The sequence below is a fragment of the Melanostigma gelatinosum genome (genome assembly GCF_949748355.1).
Source record: "Melanostigma gelatinosum genome assembly, chromosome: 19".
Taxonomy (NCBI): domain Eukaryota; kingdom Metazoa; phylum Chordata; class Actinopteri; order Perciformes; family Zoarcidae; genus Melanostigma; species Melanostigma gelatinosum.
In genome coordinates this window covers 6259974-6279228 of record NC_136652.1, presented here as the reverse complement: position 1 = coordinate 6279228, position 19255 = coordinate 6259974, and the positions used below count along the sequence as shown (strand labels likewise).

Here is a 19255-nt window from a genome sequence, read left to right as displayed (position 1 = left end):
AACTGTATTTCATTTGTTGGTTTGTTGTCTTAGAATTATCATTCTCAAATCCCTGCAATGATGATATGACCAATAGAAAGATGGCCTGACCTAGGAAGTTGTTCAATCTTGCCGGTACACCAAGGGGAGTTTAAGATGGTGAGAGACGGACAGGAAAAAGAAAGAGACAGAAATATAAAATAAGTGTTCTCTCCATTTGGCCGGCATTGTGCGCCAGCCACGAGGAATCCTCCTCTTCACCACTTCTCTTCGGTTTCATCAAGTGCAAGCACAATGTTGCTGTTAATTAGAGCGGTGTAAGACGCCGCCAATTCACCAGCAGAACAATCTGTTGCGCACGGAGCTGTCTCATTTAAATAATTAAAATGAATTTACTCTTGTGCGTATTTGCATAAAGCAAATTATTATTTGTTCTGCAAGGCTTGGCAAACACGTTCCCCTGCCACCGCAGTGTGTAAGCGTGGCGGTGGCAGGGTCTGTTGTCCTACAGGAGCGGTAATCTCCACACTGCGGCAGTGATACCGTGCGCAGGTTCACGGCCTCACGTTTCAGCCTATCGTGTGTGATTAACTGGAATCTCCTCCCAAAGCAGTCGCTCTTTTTACGTGGTTAAAATGCTCATGGGCGCCTCAGCCGGTGGGATTTGACCCCGCAGCCCTTGACCTCCTGCGTTCGCAATCGCAACATACCCCATGCGTCCTGGCCCCGCCCCTTTTAAGGCGAGAGGAAAGGAACTGAAGCACAATGTAATTCTTATCGATTGCTACGTGCTTTGACATTACAAGGATGTTATAATATTCTAAGAATTGGGGATTGCTGGCACTTAGTTACCCTGCATGGGATGACTTATAGCCGGGATTTGAGGCAGAACATCTCTCAGCCTCTGGTTCAGCTGGCCTGTGTACATGTGAGCCTACTAAGCAGTGGTATTAAAGAGTAAGGACCACACCTGCAACCAAACTGACCAAAATCACATTTGCAATAACGTTTTTGAGCTGGCTGTTTTCATACAGCGTTTACACCTACGAATATCAATGCGGTGTAATTATTATTTGTATGTAGTCCATGTAAGCATGAAGCAGGAAGTATAAAGACACACACGGGGCGGCTGGCAGGGGGGTGGTGGATTGGTGAAACAAAAAACGGTCATTCATCCAGGAGACTAAGTAGTTTGGTTGCTTAGACCTAACTAAGTTGTATCATGAGTGATTGATGCAGAGACAGGGGGCTCGTTAAGGAAGAACACACGGCATAACATGGTTTACAGACCAGATATATTCTGCAGCATTTTACTGTAAAAGACTAAGGGCCCTATTTTACCCATCTTTACCGCATGGTCTAAAGTGGATAGTGCAAGTGAATTTAAGGTGTGTCCAACTCTACTTTTCAAGTTAAACAGCAAATAGTCTGTGCACAAAGTAAGAAGCAAAGGTTTCTTAATGAATTGTAGTGGTCTTTTTGTCAGGAATTAAACCAATCAGTGTCCTCCTTTTAAAAGCCCTAGAATTGTATTATATTGATGCGTTTTAAAATCTGTTTACTGATTAGGAGGGCACTCCATTTACTAATTGTCGCTATCCATCGACGGGGGGCTGCTGAATTAATTAACTTAATTGTCTTCTGTCTCGATCTCCAGGTGACGTAAGGGTGAACTCTTACACTGTGACCTGTGGCTTCTCTTTATCTTTTTAACCTGTTTTCACTGCTGAATCACTTTGACATCCTGAATATAACCTTCAAAATCATATTGTAGACAGTTCTGTCTGCCTCTCTCAGAAATCACTTTTTTGTTTTTCAAAAAGAATTGACCATATTTCTTCATAGACTGCAGTTAGTGACAGTGTGGGCTCCATGGTAGCTCTGACTGCTCGACGGAGTAGCTGCGGTGGGCGGGGCTTAGCGAAGGGTCAATTGACTTGTTTGTACTCTCTGGTGGGCACACCATGTCACTAACCTCGAACATATCATCTGCATTTCTGCACCGCGGCTTATTGGCTGACACATACGCTGATAATTGCCCACCCATATGGTCCAGGCTCCAGTGCCTATAAGCTGGTCCTGCCTCCAAAGTGCACAGTGTTTGCAGTACTGTTCCATTAGGGCACGTTTAGCATGATGGACCCCAGTGGGAGCTCACCTCCCAACCTTTGCAGTGGTAGCGCATTGCTCCACAGCTCCTAGCACTGCAGTTATGATACATCCAGCTCTCTCTCTCAACACACTCACTGGGCTGCTTTTAATTAACTGAAGAGGGGAGCAACTTTACACCGATGAGTTGTTTTATTCTCATCTTTGGGTGTATTTTAATGGTCTCCCAAACTGGATGCCAGGCAATGTGTGCCATTTGTCATGCAAACTAGAAAGTGGATGAGTCTATCTTTACCGGGCTGGCAGCTGAAAATCAGTCAGTTGGTTTGTTCAGACATTTTCCAAGTGTGACGGCTTGTAAATCAAAGTGGGTTGAGGCAGGACATTTTCATTTAAGTTTCTGCTCTGTTTCTGTACTCTTCACCATTTTCATTTGCTTTCTCTCTCTGTGTTTTAGAGACTGGATCTGCGTGCTTGCATGAAGAAGAATCCAGGTGCAAATCACTCCTCTGGCAGTCATGAGGAATAGAGGGTATTTATTGACATCCTATTCACACAATGTCCCTCACTCCGGCTGAGCAGCTAAACAAACTCTCCTTTCACTGATATGAGCGGTGCAATGCAGAGAGGTAAACAAACCAATATCTTGAAAAGTAAAGGCCATTACAAATCGGAATAATCTGTGTAATGTACTGAACCGTCAATCAGAAATGTTTCCTGACATTAGGGGTGCAAGTATTGCGATATTATCTATTGTGATATTGTCTGTTTTCAAAAACATTATCACTTTTTAATAAATAGTTTACATGCAAAGATTCGTCTGGCAGACAGTGGCTCAGATTTCACAAGAAGTAGTGCTATGATGTAGATGAGATAGATTTAAAAAAAATGGCAACATATCGCATTCCATACAGTATTGCAATATATTGAATCGTAACTCCTGTATCATGATACTTATCGTATAGTCAGAATCTTGTCACTACACAGCCCTGCATGACATATGTGTAGCTTACCACCAGGGAGGAAACATTAAGCTAAACATGAGTCGAGATGAATTCCAACACGTCTGCCTATCAGAATCAAAGTGGAGAGTCTCTCTGTTCATGTAAATACAGAATGTATTGGGTTGAATATATTTGGGTGGTTGACAGCTGGTCGGACAGAGCAATGTTCCCAACTTTAGGACATTTTGTAGACTAAGTAATTTGCAGCGGAAAATATATATACTTATTTGTGCTGGGCAAGTTAACGCGTTCATTTCGCGTTAACCCATTCATTAATTGACGCCGACAATTATTTTATCGCGCGTTAACGCATTTTTTAAATGTATTATTATAATTATAATTTCATAATTTTTTTTATTTTATTTTTTTTATTGAAAGACAAGAGACAATACATAGACATAACAACAAGAGGATGACAAGAACATTGGGATAAAAGCCAGCAAACATCCTATAGTCAGACTCTTACATGTTAGTGCACCTAAATGCTGAAATTCACGGTAAACGCATTTACAGTAAACGGCACAGATCAGGAGCGAGCGAAGGACTTTGAAAGTTAGCGGAAACATTAACGTGAGACAGCATCCGGTTTCTTCAGACGAACATCCGGTTTTCAGAATAAGATGCCAACAAAGTATGAATTATATTCACATTAAGTATGAAACATGCTGCCTGCATCTCGTGAACCAAATGTTATTGCCCTTTTGTTCATATGGCAGTACTTTTAAAATAAAAGTGCGCAATACACTCCTTTTGAATTCATTATTGAACTTTTCCATGACAATGCGATTAATCGCAAAAAATCCATGCGATTAATCGCGATTAAATATTTTAATTGTTGCCCAGCACTAATACTTATATAACACCAATAATTTAACTGTAGGGGTCACACATAATCAGCGTGTAAGAGCAGTACTTGTATAGTATAAAAAAGTATAATGTCTATATGATCGTTAATTTACAATGTTTATGTCAAAATGCCATAATTGACACAGGTTTTGTGCCAGAGTATTCACGTGCAGTATTGAACAGGCCTTCTATTTTAAATGTATAGCGTCCATACCCAGGCGGAGAGAACCCCATTGCTCAGACTTCAGACAGCTCCTCCCGAGCCACATGATGCAAGTGTGCAGGTTGAGTAGCACTCCTAATGATGAGTAAAATCAACTTCATGTGTAAAATTGGTGGAGCGCCTCCGATGAATACCGGAAACATTCTGACAGGATATAAATACCTGGTCCTATTTTAGTGCAGGATTTGTGTGTCTGATCTATGTAAGTGAAGACGGTATGACTTCACATTGTTTCTCTTTACCTTCATCTTAAGTCCTCGATAAAAACTTCTGCCTGAATTCTTGCTGAATCTGTTTTTGCAGTTGATTGCACAGAAGGTTTACCACAAGACTGCAGGGTGTCAGATGTTGGCTGTCGTGTTTTGTTGATTGACTTTGGCAACTATATGCATTTGGTGATATCCCGTCTATACCCTTTACCTACAGAACTCCTTCCATTATTAACACTCGACTGGTTTAAATTATACTGTTTATGATCTCTGCCTGGAGGATTATGCGATCGGTTGCGTGTGTGCAGCTCTGCGGCGAAATATTTTCACAGGTTTGCTCATCATTTCTTCATTTTATAATTATAAGGTAAGCAAAGTAAGTGCTGAGGTCTGGCAATACAGTGACATAGCTGTCGGAGGGGGAAGGAAATACAATTGTTGGGGCAATCCGACTGAAGGTTAACAGCCTTGAAATCTTGGTAATAAACACATTTTTTATGCTTCTTCAACTGCAGTAGCCATGACTGGAAGCATTCTTTTTTTTCGGGTTGTCAGTCAGTCCCATTCTCAGGAACACCTTGAGGCAATTTCGTCAAATTTGGCACAAACGTTGACTTAGGTCAAATGTCACTGCGACCCCACAAAACAACTTTTTGGGCCACAACTCAAGAATTGATATGCTAATTATGACAATTTCATACAAAGGTCTGATAGGATAAAATGATGAAGCGATGACGGACATGGATGTAAACTGCAACTTGACTCGTTTGCGGAGGCAATTTTGAAGCGTTCCCACATTTCAGCTGTTCAATTTTTGAGCGAGTCCACATTGTTATTATTACTGATTGGACATTTTTCTCTTGTCTAAAATGTTTTTCTTTTTTTATTTGAACATGTTGACATATACATACATGCGATTAGATCTCAATGTGTTCTTTTGAATTCCTTCGTGCTACCGGTAACTTCTAAGGTGGAACGTTTTCTTGCATGTTGCTCAATGCACGAGTTGACATTGTGATAATAAACACACCTTTGTTTAACCCTTGTATGTATTATTATTATAGAGCAAGGCATTACCGTAAATGATTAGTTCTGTGTTATCATAAAAACATACATAGACTCATTTAAATCCCTTCATGCATTTCTTGTTACGGGCTCGAGGGGCCAATGCAAACTCTGCCTGTGTTTACAGTCCTTAGACCCCTCATCAAGTTGAAGGTGGTCTCTGGCTGGTGCACAGTAGGTGACTGTACTTCTCTACCGGACCTTGGCTTCTGACTTTGGCGTGTTTACCCGTCCTGCATAGTACATGGCGGATGATGAGAGCTGCTGCCGTCTCGCCTGCCACGTGCTGTTAGTTTAGTACCAACGTCAGCTGGCTGCGGGTGGAATGGAGCGTAGGTAGGCAGAGCAGTAAATCCACACCGTGCACATCCATCAATGGGCCCACGTCGCCGCTCTCGCTCTCTCTCCCTCCTTCCCTCCAGCTTAGCTGAGCTACATCTCTCCTTAAACACGTTCCGTGGCACATGATTAATCCTACCTCGCATATCTCTTCCCACGTGTCAGCACCTTTGCTGCTTTATAGGCTTATTCTGAAATGAAGTGACAATTCCACTCTGAAATATCACCAAATTAAGACCGGTGGCATGTGTAAACAACGCAAATACACACCAAAAACCATAAATCAAATGGAGGGCGATGCCTAACTCTTAAAAGTTATCCATTAAAACTTTGTTGACCCTGTAATATTGGAAGGTTGTTTCGTGCAGTCGAACCTTTTTTAGCTGATTCTACATCTCTCAGCCGAATACTCATTATTGATATTTGTGATGCTGTGTGCATTAGTTTTTGAAAAATTGTATTCATAAATCACACGTGGGTTTATTGTAGTGTAGGTCACAAATAAACATTTGGGAAATGGTGGATTTACACAGGCCTCATTTCGCTGATACGATTGCATTGATGTGGAGGAGAATGAAACGCCGATGCAACTGATATATGAATTGAAAGTGCAGTTAAATTACAAAAAAATAAAAGACACCATTCGAAAAAGTTGATGGAGTTTTTATGAGTACACTTTACTATTTTACATGCTTGAAGTTGAACTGAAATGACATTTTCTTTCACTTTCTGTGTAAGGAAGCACAAACTGTAATGCAGTTATTTTGCGGAAACCGGGTTTAAGTTTCAAGCCTCTGAGTGGGCATATCACAGTCTTCTTGGATTCTTCCAAAAGAGAAGGAAGGGTGAGAAGTTAGCCCATGTAGAAGCTTTTCAACTTTTCTCTCATGGGTTAATCTGCAAAGCAAACAACAGTTTTTGAGAAATGTGCAATGATAAAGACCGGTATTTTTAATTATGAATAAGATGCTAGAGTGCAGACAAAAAAACCATCAAATATCCTGTAACAGAGGTCCAGGCTAAGCCCTGAATGCCCCTCAAATCCTACAAACACCACTGGTCTAGCAGTCTGTCTTTCAGTGATCCACTTCAGTCCATGGTAATTCACGAAATCTCAGCAATCAGTAGCCCTGTAACTTCAGCGCTCCGTGCTTCCCAGTAATTGGAATCACAACACAGTGTGACTAACTCACAGAGTAACGTAAGGAGAGCTCAAATCACACATATGGACTCGCGGTGGCTGGCAGCATCAGTGGGTGGCTGGCAGCATCTACTCAAACGTGAGGCACAGAGCTGGAGCCAGCTGTTCTACTGTGTTTAAATGATCACCTGTCAGCACAAATACAGCCTGCTTCTGAAGGAACTGGAATTCAAGATTTTCAGATTCCGCCCCCCCCTCCCTCCACTGTCATCCATCATAAAGTTCAGCGCAATGGAGGCGTATAGCAGGCGGTTTTCCTCATTTCCTCTTGAGATCACAGGGATTACGTTCAGTCTTCCTCGGGGCAGCTCTGCACACTGACTGAAGCAGAGTAGAGAAGGACGGAGTACATCTCTAGAGACGTGACGGTTCTATAAGCCGGCCAAAATATGGCAAATATGTCAAATCAATATTACACACAGTGTGTATGAGTTTCTTGTTATTTTATAGATACATAGTAAACGTATCTATTCGTATAATATTCATCTCAATTTGTTCACGTAAATTCCGTTACAGTTCGTCAACTGCTTTTGTCGTCTTTGTCGAAGCTGATCGATTCAGAATGTTTACCAATGATTTTTGAAGCATCAAAAAAGCCTTATTTTTGCAAATTTTCCAAACTGTTGCGGAGTTCAATCGTAACAGCAAAAGCCATCTTGATCAAGGTTCCCAGTCATGCACAACAAAGATTTTATAGTTCTGTAAACAAATAAAATGTATGATCCCTAAAAACACCAACAGGTAGTTTGTTTGCCAAGATAGTTCAACTCTGCCCTTTACATTTTATTTTGCTAACAAGCCCTAAAAGGCAAAATATCACTTTTGCTCTACAATTTAATCTTACACTTTGTGAGCTTTTTTTTCATTTACTATAACTTATACGCAGGTATAATATGCAGGAGACTGTATTGATCTCATGTTTTGCACGTTAATCAATCAGAATAATTGTCCAAATCCCTGTCGATTTTAATATCTTGTTCCCTTGTGTGCGTGAGTGAGTCTGCACCTCTGTGTCTGTCCACGGATAATATCGCATTCTGCTGCAGCAAACTGCATTACATTTTTTGGGGCCCAGTTATGGCCACATGAGTAAGGACCTCTCGTGGTTGCGGTAACTCACACTTTCTAAAAACACCTTTTATTTCCTGTTATTTATACTGCCAATGGCTGCCTGCTGACTCACATAGCATTGCGCCAGAAAAGGGGTACAGTGAAAACGAGCGTGTCTATCCGGTTGTCATATTTTCATCACTGCTGATCGGAGCTGGAACCGATTAATACCTGCAACTACAGCAGAGTAATTTATCGCAGGAATGATCAACCTTTCCCACTAGACACAAACAAACAGATGTTAGTGGATGTTAGTGGGGTTTTTGTCCAGTGGGAAAAGGGGCTGTATTTTACTGCATTTTTTCCTTTTGTCTCTGTGCGTTCATGAGGTAAAGCCCCAAATAAACAGGTTAGTTGAAACAATTCAAAATCCGACAGACAAATGGTCTCAATTTGCACCACCCAGAGCAAATTTGTGTCCCTTTGCATCCACTCGCATCTTTACTTTGACATTATATGCCACTGTGTCACCTCAAAATGAATGCGCTCAGTCTGAACACACATAGCACTATGTATCACACGCTTGTCAAGTCAGAAAGGACCAATAACGGTAAGCATGTTCGTCCCGTCAGGTTGCAGTAAAGGTTCATGTTCAGAGGAATCCCCATTTCGATCCTTCGAAACTCCTTCGAAACTCCTTCGAAACTCCTTCGAAACTCCTTCGAAACTCCTTCGAAACTCCTTCGAAACTCCTTCGAAACTCCTTCGAAACTCCTTCGAAACTCCTTCGAAACTCCTTCGAAACTCCTGCTCATCCTCACTCAACCTCTGCCACAGGCCACTGGCAATGAGCAAGAGGTGATAACTGTAATGACACAATTTCTGCCAATTCAATGCAAATGTCACGTCACAGGCAAAGATGGCCGGCGTGTTGTGACTCGGGTAACTTATAAAAGGCCGAACACTTTCTTTTCCACACCTCCGGGGGTTGAGACGTTTCACCCCAACACAATAGTAGATATTGTGTAGTCGACTTATTTATGGACTACGCTTTTCCCTTTCAGCCCGCGGGGCAGAGCTCCGCCATGGTGGAATGAGGCAGGAGACAAACTGAAATCAATAGCTGTCCCAGCGCGATGCAATGAGAATGGGCCCCAACAGTAATTATACATATTTCCCCACTCGGAATGGCCGGCTGGTTAGAGGTTGGAGAGCAGGAGAGTTGTTTTGGTGAGTTTGTCAGAATTTCGGTGAAGTCAATTTTTTTTTTTCTCCTACTTTTTGCCAGCTGCGAGGTGCTTTTAGTCTGCGGGGTGATGTGTTTTCTGGCCTGGTTAGTCGTAATGCATAGAGAGGCCTGTAGTTGACTACTTTGGCCCAATGTAAATGCTATGTGGGGTAGGGGTGAGCATTCAACACCATAATCCCACAAAAACTCATCTTCAAACTTGACCAGCTGGGGCTCAACACCTCACTGTGTAACTGGCTGCTGGACTTCCTCAGTGAGAGGCCACAAGCAGTACGTGTCGGCAACAACACCTCGAGCAGCATCACACTGAGCACAGGGGTCCCTCAAGGCTGTGTGCTCAGTCCACTGCTCTTCAGCTTGCTGACACACGACTGCACTACAACACCAATCACATGGTCAAGTTTGCAGACGACACAACTCTGGTTGGTCTCATCTCCAACGACGATGAGACCCACTATAGGAAGGAGGTCAGCCTTCTGACCACGTGGTGCAGAGACAACAACCTCCTTCTGAATAACAGCAAGACCAAGGAGATTATTGTTGACTTCCGGAGAGGCCACACTCAACACCCACCACTGACCATCAATGGTGCTGACATAGAGAGAGTGAGCAGCACCAAATTCCTGGGGGTGGACATCAGTGAGGACCTCTCATGGACAGCCAACACAACATCACTGGCAAAGAAGGCCCAGAGACAGCTCTACTTTCTCCACAAACTGAAGAAGGCAAGAACACCACCACCCATCATGTGCACCTTTTACCGAGTCACCATTGAGAGCATCCTGACAAACTGCATCACTATGTGGGGCGGAAGCTGCACTGACCACAACAGGAAAGCCCTGCAGCGCATAGTGAACACAGCTGGAAGGATCATTGGTGCCTCACTCCCCTCCCTGCAGGACATATATGACACTCGCCTCACCCGCAAAGTGACCATGATTGTGCGCGACTCCAGCCACCCCTCACACAGTCTCTTCAGCCTCCTGCCCTCTGGGAGAAGATACCGGAGCCTCCGTGCTCGCACCACTAGACTCTCAAACAGCTTCGTCCACCAGGCTGTTAGGAAGCTGAACTCTCTGAACTCTCTGAAATCTCTCCCTCCTCTCTTTTAAGGCTCTCCATGTCAAACTGCTGCTAAATACAGATTGATAGCTTTTTTGTTTTTTCTCTTATTATATATATATTGTCTAAATGTTTTTAATCTATTGCACTGTATTCACTTTATATGTTTATATGTTGGACTAGAGAGAAACGTCTTTTCAACTCCCCTGTATGTTCAGTACATTGTGGAATTGACAATAAAGCAAACTTTGAACTTTGAACTTGATGGAGTGTAAATGTTGGTGTTTTTGCACTGTTGACAAATCCTCCATGGACATGAACTGGCCTTGCCGCTCAACAAAATTCAGGTAATGGTGTTGCAAAGTGGGAGGTTTTGGAAGTGTTTTTTTTACTCTGTAACTTGGCATTTGAAAGATTTCCTTCAACGATTCCCTCGGTGTTCCTCAACAGAGCAGCACAGTCTTGTTTGATGGTGTAATACTATCGGTTATTATTGTTGTCATGGCCATCAGTTTAAATTTTTTATTTGTCTCCACAAAGTTTTTATATATTTCGTCAGAAAAACAGTAAAAGGAGGCTGGTAAGATGGTGTAAATAACAAACGTAACAGATTCTCCATTGTTGCAACGGGGAACAGATTCAAACGGCTTTCACTTTACACCTTATTGTAATCTTTCTGTTTGTCTCCTTGTGGAAAGACCTTATGGTGATGACTGCACTGTTGGTGATCCCAAACAGTAGAGTTGGGCTCCATTCGACTTAAAGTTACTATAAGAAGATTTTTAAAGAGGTATGAAACAGTCTCTGTTTAATACCGATGCAGGTTCACCAGAAACTCCTTCAGCGACCAGCCCGCCGTGGACGGACCCAGATCCGGCTTTGCTGCCGCCTTCAGCCTGCAGTCGGAGCTCAGGCAGGAGGTAGAGAGCTCCGTGCACGGACCTGCTGCAGTAAAATGAGAGGTTTTCTGAAGGAAGTCTGGCAGCTGCAGAATCTTTAAGACACTCCTGGAAACACTACCGCTTTAATCCACAGGGGCCGCCAAAACCAACACAAAATGAAAGCTCCTTGTAGTAACTTTAAAGAAGTTAAATCATCAAGACATCAACTTTTCCTCTCTAAAAACGCATCATTAGAAATGGCAACAACAAAAATAAGATTCTAAATATCAGAGAAAGACAGAAAAGGACACATTTCTGGTATTTTCAAACTTTAACCTTGCAGGTTATTTCTCTGACTTTCTTTCAAATCGTTTATTTACATTATTGGGGAGATAACTCACCTTCTGTGAAGTTGTGAAATAAATGGCAGAAATATGGTGATGAAAGCCGCACAAAAGCAATATCCAGGGCCGTTGCCTCAGGCTTTGTGGTTTTTTTATTGCCGCATATCGCTGACGGCCTACACGGACAAGCTGCTGATATTGGGCCATAATTGAAGTTGATATTAAAAGACAGGAGCGATGCGTAAGTCATAAGAGGAGTGCAGGGGGGGGGGGGTCATCCCGGGCCAAACCACACGTCGGCGTCACTGCAGTCACCTTCCCTGTATACTTGACAAACGGCCTCCACCAGGCTACACAAGGGGAACAAAACAGATACATAAAGCACTGCCCTTCACACGAGCCCTTGACTTCAGTGATTTTGCGTTACGGCGTTGTTATCGCTTAAGATGCAACCCGTGGGGCAATAGCTCGGAAGGAGAAAGTGAAATGACATCAACCTCACCTCGGGTGACCGCTGCATTACCGAAAAACAGCAGCAGTCTTTTTTTTTTTTTTTCTTGCCACGCTAAATGTTGTGCCGACGACATGATTCCTGCAGGAAGGTTTAAATTAAGGAAAGGCTCGCTTTGTTCACATTCCCAGAGCCAGAGAGAAAATATCTTTGCACTTCTCGTCTTGCACCGCGCCACATGGCCTCTGTCTATTTCTAGGATCACGTGCTGCAAGGTGCGTGGGGCTGCCTCACTGTAATCTGTCATAGTGGGCTACTAACGTCACTGGCATCCTGCCCCGGCAGCACAACTCCCAAAGCACGAGTGTTTGCACAAAGTATGCACTGCACGAATGTTTCGCCTAAGAGGTAATTACATCTTTAAAAGTTATTTTTCTGAAAAAAAGAACACAATCCAGTTGAAGTTGTTTTAGACGCCCTGATACGTTCTTGAAACAATTCGATTTTACTCGGAACATTTGAATCACCTTTTTTTTTGTGCAAATCTGCTTCAATGCTGTCGTTGGTTTTTGAAATGTGATTAAACCCACATTTGTAGAGTTGATGCGGCGTCTCGGACCGGCCGCTTTAATCCGATTTCCAGCTGTGCTTTATGTCACTTGGCAGCACTTAACGCCGACATCAACTCCGGTGGGTAGTTGCTGGCGAGATGCGACTGCGTCGTCAAACTCACTGTTGCGAAGAAGAAGAAGAAGAAGAAGAAGAAGAAGTTTTCTGACCTGCTTCCGTTTTAGTTTTATAGTTGATCCTGTTGGCTCGAAACTTCCTCCTTCCTCCTCTTGATGAATTCAAAACAATTTGCTCCAACACTAATTGCATTTGTTCAAAAACACAGAATTTGTGTTTTTACTCAGAAATGCTGTTTTTTGTTATTCAGCAGTTAATTCAAATCGCTTGTACTTTACAGTTTTTTCGATCACTGTTGATCTATTGTCATTGAAACGTGCACAGATCTTTCACATTAAAAGCCTTCCATTGATTGAAGGGAGGTCTAATCCATAAAGATCTTGGAAGCCTTCTACTTTGCGTGTTCAGGCTATATAAGCTTTATACTTATGCTTCATCACAGAAACCCAGCGTGTGACTGCTTTTTTTAAGGTTTGAGGCTTTTGGTTGGAAACTTCTTTTATTGACGTAATTGAACAGCACTCGTGAACATTCTTTAAAGTAGAAGCGTTTTGAATTGTTTAGTGCATTAAAATGGTCATTTTGTTCAAGAGAGAATCTAACCGCAGCAGAGCGGTGAGGTATGACATGACTTTGTTGTTGTACTAATGGAACTCGTGTCGAATTAAACATTCTGCTGAACTTACAAAGTGAACTCTTGGAGGCGGGTTCACAAAAGGATTGTGCTGCTTTGCGGCCGCTTAACTTAACAAAATAATAATTCTCAGAGCACCCGCAAAGGGTGAAATGCGCTCCCTGAATGCATCCCGGTGCTCCCTGTGCTGTTTGCACATAATTAAATGAGATAATATGCACAGGCTGCAAAATCGGCCCCTTTCTATAAAAATAAGCCTCAATGCAAAGATTGACAAAGATCAGCACCAATAGCCAGATGCAGTTACAGTGAATTGTAAGCGTCATCACAAAGTTGGTAGTAACTGACAATGAGATGACAGTCGTGTCATGAAAAACAAATGAATAAAGCTACGAAAAAAAATGATACCCGTGGTCAAAGGGTTGTGCGTCTGTCTGTTGGATCCATTGTTGTGAACGCGATGTCTCTGGAACACCTGCAGGGAATTGGTTCAATTTTGGCACAACATCCATGTGGCGAACACATTTTTGGCCATAGCTCCAGAATTCATATGCTAATTATTACATTTTCACACAATTGTCTAAAAGTACAAAATGATGAAGCCATGATGTTTTGGACAAACATGGACGTAAACTGCAACATGACTGGATGGGTAATTCTAGTGTCTAGTGTAATTCTAGTGTGTTCCTTCACACGGATGTTTGAGCTTCATTGTGCAGTTTGACACCGTTCTGTTGAAGAGGGGGAGTTTCTCTGTGCTCACCCTGAATCTCACTTTAAGATGTGCACATCTGAAGCCAATCGTGGTCCAACAAGCAACTTACACAAGTGTGACGTGGAGACTTGAAGCCTTTAGTGCAGTTTAAAATGGACTTTCGTTGTAGGGGACATCGTGTGTCCAGCATTTAAAATGTACTTTAATTTACTAAAAATACTTGCATTTTCAATCGATTTTTATACAAGAGATTAACTAGGTAATCAAAATGATTTGGGAGAAACTATATCACACAAATGTAGATTGCTATGTGTATGGAGGGTATCTTTAGGCTTTTATTTGAGGATGTATGGTAGTCAAATAAACACAAATAAACTTGAGATTAGCCATTTTAAACCTGCACAATCTGGTACAAGTTCACAGCTTCAAATGTGCTTCCTTAAAAACTGACATATATGGGATTTACATAAATAAATCTACAGTACTTCACCGTTTTAGTCTGCTCTGTGAAGTTCCTCACAGTCAGAACAAATAGTATCTTTGTCACTTCGATGGCAAAAGAAAGAAAAACGAGATCTTAGTATTCAGCTCAGAGAGAAATGATGTGCTGTGATCTGAGTATTTTGCAGCGCTAGACGTCTGTCATCGTCTCCAAGCTGTTTATATGAAATTATTCTTTTTTGGACATTAAAAACAGCCCGTAATGTGTACCTTAACCGTGTTGTGAGTGCTGCGTTCAAACTCAAAAAACGACAGAGGAGGGAAACGTCATCGTTCACATGTATTATTCATGGCTCCTGTACTTGCTGCAGTTACACGGGTTGTAAGAAGGCTTTTTTTGATTCCGTCTCCCCCAGCTCTAGTGGCGGTTCCCCCCTCACACACACTCTCCATGCCTGCCATATGAAATTGTGGATTTCGCCGAGTTAATGCAGCCATATGAATTATTAATTGCAATAAGCGAGCTTCCAGGCTCCGTGTTTTATTGCGTCCTCATTCACCGCTCTGTGACATTACAGAAATGGCAAATGTGTCCGAGACGGACTGGGCCCATTAATAACAGAGCTGAGCTTTTGTTTCCTCCGCCGCTCCAGACCTCTCTCGCCTTCAGTAAGACTACCGACGTCTGGCCGCGTGAGATCTTGGATCGTTTTAATGGATGCCCCTCCAACCCCTGCATTATAATCTTATGAAGTGTTTCTTTAAGGGCATCAAGAATGCTTTTAAAAGCGCAAAGGCGGTTTGCACCAAATAAAGGGGGAGTGCGTGTAGCTCCAGCCAGAGCAAATTTGTGCACCTCTTGAGGTCTTTAAATGTGACACCATTTCTCCTCCACCAGAGCTCTTATTGTCTTTTAGGAAACGGGCAGTATCATCCGTGGTGTCGTTCTCCAATCTGTTCTCAATCCCAACTCTGATACCAAAGCACTTAGGCACCCTTTACTGTCCGTATGTGACGCACCAGGCTGGAGTAGTAGAGTAGCAGAGTGTTGGACAGATGGGTCGAACAAACACAGGACTTTCCCCTACCTTGGGAAACTAAAAGTCAACATTGACTTCTTTTACCTTACTCTTGTTAGGCCTACGGATCGCCGGTTACCTGGGTATCAAGAATGGGTATCAAGAATTGTGTAATTGTGTCACTGGTATTAGTGTCGTCTACTAAATTTCTGGTATTGTGACGGAATTTGTCAGACGGATTCTTCCTCTTATTGTCGCCTGGATAAATACTTTCTCATAAGAAATCCTAATTAAGAGGGGGCCGCACCTCGTGTCCCAGCTAACTAGGGATCAGAGCGCAGGCAGGGCAGCAGCAAACTGAATATAATCCTTAGTTTAAAAAAAAAGGTACAACGTATTGAGAAATACATCCTCTTATGTATTAAGACGATGTAGAACTATTTTTCAAAACCACATGAAATTGTTTCAGGGTCAGGTGCAGACAACGAGTAACTCTAGGTCCCTTGGCAGTTGCACGAATAGCCAAGATGAACAAATATTTCATTCCGTCTTGAGTGGCATTCCAAGAAAAAACAAAGCACAGGTGTATCTATATTTGGATGCATTATTCATATAGAATCGGTATTAGTAGTGTGTAGTTAACTGTATGCTACAGGCTCCAGGCTTTTGTTGAATGCAGAATTTGGAGGTTGGGTCCAACAAACAGCGATCTTTCAGCCACGAGACAGCAGTTCGTTCCCTATGCGAAACGAGAAGTCATTGTTGATTTTTTTTTGTCACGTAACTTGTATACTTCAGTGAAAGCACTTCCGTGGTTATTTTTACCCAAACAACGATCATTTCCTAAATCTAACTATGTGGTTTTGTTGCCTTAACCGAGCCAAGTATTTCACGATATATTCCTTAACCAAACCAAGTATTTTTGTTGCCTAAATCTAACTGATTTTCCTGCGAAGACAGAAGTTTATTTTGAAAAGACCATATGAATGTATGGAGCGGACATTGACACGTGTTGCAGGCTTTTGTAGGAAAAAAATGAGGAGCAACTTTTTGTAGGATATCATACTAACCGTTGTATGAGGATACATTGGTCACAGACATTTGGTCACAGACATGTCAAAGACATGTTTGTTTCAAAATAAAAGCCTTTTAAAAAGAATTCTGTGAACAGAAACCCTTTCTTTTGATAAAAGGCTTTTATTCTGAAAATATCTGTAGGACAGTTTTGTGAAAAATGCAGTGACTTGCACAGCTTCATAAGTTGAGTACCGGATTGTGATTATTGTTATTTACAAACGAGCACAAGCTTCTGAACCACTTTTCTGATCAGGCAGTTTCGCTCGGGCTTTTGAAACACGGTTTTTGCCACACTTGTTTTAAAACGATAATCCAGAAACTTGAGAGCACTTGATGGCTATATAACTGCACATCATATCATGCTAACACACTGAGGCTAAAGTTGCATAACGTTGCAAGTCCCATACAACCAAATGAATGGCATCCTCACCAGCTGATGGCCCTTGTAGAAGACATGGAAACAGAAGACATTGCGATATATATTCTATTTTTTCTGCTATACACATTGCAATATGAAACAATACTGGAATATTCACCCTAAATTGTGTAGGCTACAGTTTACAGTTACAGAGCCACATGGTCCTGCACCTCCCGCTGTGCGTAGTGGACAGAGAAGGAGACAAGAGGACAGAAGGAAGCTGGATAAAGGGCAGACAGGAGGTCATCTTCTATAGAAAATACACAGTTACAGACTATCTCATACTTGCAGCAGCTCATTCAGGGAGCACAGGGAGAGAGGAAGAAAGGTGAAGACAGCAGAGCAGGCAGCGACCAAGTCTGCTGCTGCTGCAGCACACAATAGAGAGCACTCAGAATAGGCTGTGTTGCTGTGCAAGACATGGGGGAGACTGGGATTGGGCATAATACTTTTGGTCTCAGCACATTTTAACCCCCTAAATATTTGTGATGGAGCTCTTAAATTTGTACACAAAGTACCTGTCTGTCTACGACAATGAGCATTGTTTCCAACATGAAGAATAAAAACTTTTAAAAAATGTGATGACACCCAACCACAACTTTACCAAGTGCTTTCAGAAAGAACAGAAAAAACTCACTACTGACTTTTAATTCACTTTAAGAATTCCTGTAATTCACAATTAGGAGATATTGCTGATACATAGAACATACAGTGTACATACTGTTTTGTTACATTGTTGTTACATGTGGAATGTTGTGCATGGTGCAGCGCACGTGCCATGTCATCAGCCATCATCATCATAATCTCATTCCAGCCAGGAAACCCAAATTGGCAAACCTTGGCTAAATTCATCAATCTGGTGCACTTTGAGAGCCAAAGGGCTAACAAAAGTGTGTTTTTTTGTCTGTTGTGCACTGTGGAATGTGTCTATTGTTGTCTGTATGAGTTTTTGGTGGTAAATCAGTTTCCCCACTGGGGAATAATAAAGTTTTCTAATCTTCTTATCTAATCTATAAGTGTTGAGTGCATTTTCTTTCTCCTGAAACCAATTACAAACCCATTTTTTCGAATGGCCTGAAACCAAAGTGTGTTGCATGTTCATCCCTGTGCCTGTGCACGAGAGAAACAAATCGGGGACCCATTCGGAAAAGCACTCCTCCGTACCGCTGTCAGTGGTCCAAAAGCTTCACAGGGTGCCTTTGATTACATTCCTGTTTAATCCGTTTTGGTCTCCACCAATTTCAGAGAGAATTTCAGCTTCTGTTATACAGGGTTTTTTTTTTTTTGCTACTTGCTCACTTTGTCTATCTGATGTTTGGTGCTGGGCAGGAAGTTTGTCACAATAAGCGACGCGTTCCGTATGACAAATAACCATTTAATCCATCGTTCATATGAAAAAATATTGTTATTTTGAACACATCTGTTCATTGCCCTGGGTTTTGGTGTTGCCTCTCCTCCAGACTGACACGTCTTTGGACATTTGGACATGTCCGTTCATACTTCAGTGACGCCAGGCTGAGGCTTCGGAGGAAGACACAGTGAATTTGACATGTGAAGAGGAAATCGGCCCTGACTGGCAACAGTTGACTGGCTCCCTGAGCGTTGCTGCCTCCTCCCCTCTTACAGCACTAAAGTGGGCACCTGTGGAGTCTTTGAATAAAGTCTTTTTTGACTACCTTTACCTCCTACGCGAGCCAATGTTTACCTCATGTCACCTCATCTTTCAGGGACATCTCTGAGAGCTTACAGATGAACATGCCTCCTCTGAGCAACACAATGCTGTTTTTGTCCCTTGGTGTTTTTGTTGTTCCCTTGTGGTGTGTTTATCCATTCAAGTGCCACTCCGTGATAAATTTTCTACTCACTGATGCCGAGTGGGAACTGGCAGAGTGCACACACATGCACATTCTGACTTTGAGTGGCTGTCCTCTGCCTATTTAACTCCACATCCAGATGTGCTCCACCCTCTGTGGGAAACTTTCCCAGAGGATGGAGAAAAAGATGCTGATCCCCAATGCAGCATTGACGTCCCTCCACGTCAAGACAGGATTCAGTACACGTCACTAATATTAAATCTAATAGGCTTTATTAACAGGCGTTTGAATAGAACGCTCTTTCGTCTTGCCGATAGTCAGATGAGATCAATTCCTCTTTCACTTCTCTGGTGTCAGGAAAGGGAGAAAGCAGGGGGTAACAACTGCGACAGACATCTGAAAAATATCAAGCAATATGGGCCGGGTATTGCTTGAAAT

General features: G+C 42.3%; 1 protein-coding gene across 1 annotated transcript in view; it reads left to right on the top strand.

Moving 5' to 3' along the window:
* The first annotated feature begins 2543 nt into the window (after positions 1-2543).
* LOC306793596 (heparan sulfate glucosamine 3-O-sulfotransferase 5) overlaps positions 2544-19255 on the top strand; it is a 36188-nt gene continuing 19476 nt past the window's right edge. The window contains exon 1 of the mRNA XM_079291262.1: positions 2544-2620. The gene's annotated coding sequence lies outside the window, so the exon portion shown is untranslated. The remainder of the gene's footprint in view (positions 2621-19255) is intronic.